Below are 5000 nucleotides of genomic sequence, written 5' to 3'. Positions count from 1 at the left end.
CTAAACAGGATTAAGATGTTGAAACAGCCACTTGGAAACTCAAATCTTATTGCGTTTACCTACCCAAATACCTTAGCCAAATCCCTGATTAACATCCAAGAAAAGATAGTCCCAAAAGACACAGGAGTTTACGAAATCCTTGCCTTGACTGTGACCAATCTTATATCAGTTTTACAGGTAAATTACTTCCCAAGAGAGTAATACAGCATAAACGTTCAGCTAGGTACGGACAACAAAGCTCAGCTATTTTTACCACATAAATAACCATAATCACAGAATAAACTGGAATTTGTCACATATAATTTATGGCAGCAGTTGTCGGTTCAAAAGCCAGATGGTGGAATCACCTTTGATTAAACAAAGAAATACAATGCACCTCTCAAAAGGAGTCTTGGACTCAGTTATTATAGATAAAATCTTCCTCCAACCAGAGATTAAGATGATTAAAGAGAAATTGTCAACTAGAGTGATGTAACAGCTGACCTATGGCCCTTTTGGTATAAATACCGCTTTTCTGTAACACTTCTCATTCAAAATAACACCCCTCAAAATAACACCCCTAGAAATTTTTCCATTCTTCGTAGCAGTGGTGGAAGTCATTTTCCGAAATGTTGTTAAGACCGGCAGTCACAGCTCTTTGGATGTTCTCTAAACTCTCAAAATGAGTCTCTTTGAGGTGAGATTTGAGTTTTGGGATAGTAAAAAAGTCACACGGGGCCAGATCTGGGCTGTAAGGTGGGTGTGGAAGCGTTGGACAAAAATTCATTGATGGACAAGGCGGTGTGACATGGTGCATTGTCGTGGTGAGGGATCCAAGAAGTGGTAATCTCAGGGTGAACCCGCAAAATTCTTTTTCTCAAACGTTCTAGAACTTCTCGGTAAAAAGTATGGTTAACAGTGGTCCCTTGAGATACAAACTCTTTGTGGATGACCACTTTTACATCGAAAAACGCAATCAGCATCTATTTCACTCGAGATTTGGTCATGCGTGCTTTCTTCGGTTTGGGTGGTGCGGGAGTGTGCCGCTCACAACTTTGACGTTTTGTTTCGGGATCGTGTTCGAACACCCATGACTCGTCACCAGTAATCACTCTATTTAACATGTTTGGTTCAGTAGACACACGATTGGCAATATCCTGGCAAATGGAGAGACGAGTTTCTTTCTGTTCCTCAGGCAAGTTCTTGGGCACAAGTTTGGCACAAATCTTCCTCATTCCTCGGTAACAACTCGATGGACGAATGTTTTTGGTATTCCTACTTCATCAGCAATGAGTCTGATGTTCCATTCGGCTTTCAGCGTCCAGGACAGCCTTCACACGGACAATATTTTCATCTGTTCTTGGTGATGAAGGGCGCCCAGATCGTGGTTCATCTTCAACATTTTCACGGCCGTCCTTGAAGGCCTTATGCCATCTGTGGATTTGTGTCCTTGACAGTGCATATTGTCCATATGCAGAATTAATCATTTCAACCGTTTCTGAAAAGGATTTCCCAAGTAAAGCACAAAATTGGATAGCACAACGTTGTTTGATAGATGGCTGCATTTCGGACTGAAACGAGACTGTCAGACACAGCAGCACTTCTTAACATTGAAATTGAAAAATCATGCGAAGTCTTTGCATTAAAGATACTTGAGAAGAGGAAACGTATTCCACCGATATCGACAACTGTGAAAGTCTTTTATCGTGATCTCTCTGTCTCTCTTTCTCTTTCACTCTCCACACACACACACACACACACACACACACACACACACACACACACACACACACACACACACACACACACATTACATACATATATATATATATATATATATATATATATATATATATATATATATATATATATATATATATATATAATAATAATTATTATTAAAATGTCACTTAATATCAAATTCACGCACCTCAGGAATATCTCCGATGGAGAATTATCACCGAAGGGGAATTTATATAAGTGATAAATGAATTGGCACTCGTCGGGACACGATCCCTTGACACGGGCCTATTCAGGGACTCCAGTGGACGTTACCACTACGCCATCAAGAGAGGTATAAGTCATTACCGAGTGAGCTGCGTGTTTTATTCCTGTCGAGCAGGGATATTGTGCTTAGCCTCGGCAATGATCCACCTCCACCATGAGAGTTCGTTGGTAGATTTTGGAAACATGCAACTCTTATTATGATATTTTTTTATCACACCGTGATTTATATACAATCAAGAAGCTACAAATGTCGCCTAATATCAAATTCACGCTACCTCAGGAATATCTCCGATGGAGAATTATCACCGAAGGGAATTTATATAAGTGATAAATGAATTGGTACTCGTCGGGACACGAACCCTTGACACAGGCCTATTCAGCGACTCCATTGGACGTTACCACTACGCCATCAAAAGAGGTATAAGTCATTACCGAGTCTGCTGTACTGTTTTGTTGTCGTGGGCAGGGAAATTGTACTTAGAATCGGCAATGACCCACCTCCGCCATGATAGTTCGTTGGTATGTTTGGAACACGCAGCTCTTATTATGAAATTTTTTTATCACACCGTGATTTATATACAATCATGAAGCTACAAATGTCGCTTAATATCAAATTCACGCTACCTCAGGAATATCTCCGATGGAGAATTATCACGAAGGGGGGAATTTATATAAGTGATAAATGAACTGGTACTGGTAGGACACGAACCATGACACGGGAATATTCAGCGACTCCAGTGGAAATTACCACTCACGCCATCAAGAGAGGTATAAGTCATTACTGAGTCTGCTGTACTGTTTTTTTCCCGTCGTGAGCGGGGAAATTGTACTTAGCCTCAGCAATGACCCACCTCTGCCATGGTAGTTCGTTAATCGTTTGGAACACGCAGCTCTTATTATGAAATCTTTTTATCACACTGTGATTTATATACAATCATGAAGCTACAAATGTCGCTTAATATCAAATCTCATGCTACTCAGGAATATCTCCGATGGAGAATTATCAATGAAGGGGAATTTATATAAGTGATAAATGAATTGGTACTCATCGGGATACGAACTTTGACACGGGCCTATTCAGCGACTCCAGTGGACATACCATACGCCATCAAGAGAGGTATATAAGTCATTACTAAGTCTGCTGTACTGTTTTTCCCGTCGCGAGCGGGAAATTGTACTTAGCCTCGGCAATGACCCACCTCTGCCTTGATAGTTATATTGGTACGTTTGGAACATAGCTCTTATTATGAAATTTTTTATCACACCGTGATTTATATACAATCATGAAGTTACAAATGTCGAACCAATATCAAATTCACACAACCTCAGGAATATCTCCCTTGGAGAATAATCAATAAAAGGGAATTTATATAAGTGATAAATGAATTGGTACTTCGGGGACTTACAAACCCTTGACACGGGCCTATTCAGCGACTCCAGTGGATATTACCACTCGCCATCAAGAGGTATAAGGCATTACCGAGGTCTGCTGTACTGTTTTTTCCTGTCGTGAGCGGGGAAATTGTACTTAGCCTCAGCAATGACCCACCTGAATACTGTATATAAATCACCGTGTGATAAAAGTTCATGTATGTATATGTGTATATATATATATATATATATATAATATCATATATATAAATATATATATATATATATATTATATATATATATGATATATATATATATATCATATATATATATATATATATATTATATATATATACGTATATATATATAGTATATATACATATATTATATATATATATATATATATATATATCAATATATATATATATATAGGATATATATATATATATATATATAGAGAGAAATATATATATAACATGATATATATCGTTATATATATATATATATATATAATATATCATATATATATATATATATTCATAAAATAATATATATATATATATATATATATATTATATAAACATATATATATCGGAATATATGTATGTTGTTTGTGTGTGTGTATATTATATATATATATATATATATTGATAATATATACCATATATATATTATATATATATATATATATAAAGGTCTATATATATATATGGCATATACAGTAGTTATATATATATATATATATATATATCTCCCATATATGATGTGTGTGTGTGTGGTGTGTGTGTGTGTGAGAGGGATTATATATATATATATATATATATAGTATATTGGTATAGTATATATATATATATATATATATATATATCCCTTATAGAATATATATATATATATATATATACACACATATATATATATCTCTGCTATAATATAAATATATATGTTTTCGTATCATATATATATATATGATAATATATATAATCGTTATATAATATATATATATATATATATATATGTGTATATATATATATATATATATATATATATATATATATATATATATATATATCATATATGTTGTGTGATATATATATATATGTATATATGTTATATATATATATATATATATATATATATATATATATATATAGGTCATATAGATATAGAAGAGAGAGAGAGAGATAGATGAGAGAGTGATTTCTTTCACAGTTGTCGATATCGGTGGAATACTTTTCTTCTTCTCAAGTATCTTTAATGCAAAGACTTCGCATGATATTTAATTTTTCCTGGGAGTGTCCCTGGACAGCACTCCTTGTCAGTTAGTGATATTCAGGTCACATGGTACAGCGGGCATTTCTCTCCTACTGTAGATTTGGGAAATGTCACCCAGCTGCTGTTTTCCCTGACTCTTGCAGCCATTCTTCCTTTAGCCTACGAGGGAAGGTATCGTTTCCTACGATGATTCAGCCTGAATTTGTTTATGACCACTTATTTCAGATAATTAAGGTCTAGATAAAGGATACTTTCTTGCAGTGTTAGTGACCCTTGCACAAAATTGAATTACAAAAGACAGTTACCCCCCTTCTCTCATATTTCATAGGAAATGCAACAGAAAATACTTGACTTCCTCATTGGATGGGTGG

The sequence above is a fragment of the Macrobrachium rosenbergii genome, chromosome 12 (assembly GCF_040412425.1).
Source record: "Macrobrachium rosenbergii isolate ZJJX-2024 chromosome 12, ASM4041242v1, whole genome shotgun sequence".
Lineage (NCBI taxonomy): Eukaryota > Metazoa > Arthropoda > Malacostraca > Decapoda > Palaemonidae > Macrobrachium > Macrobrachium rosenbergii.
Note: the sequence above shows the minus strand (reverse complement) of the source record.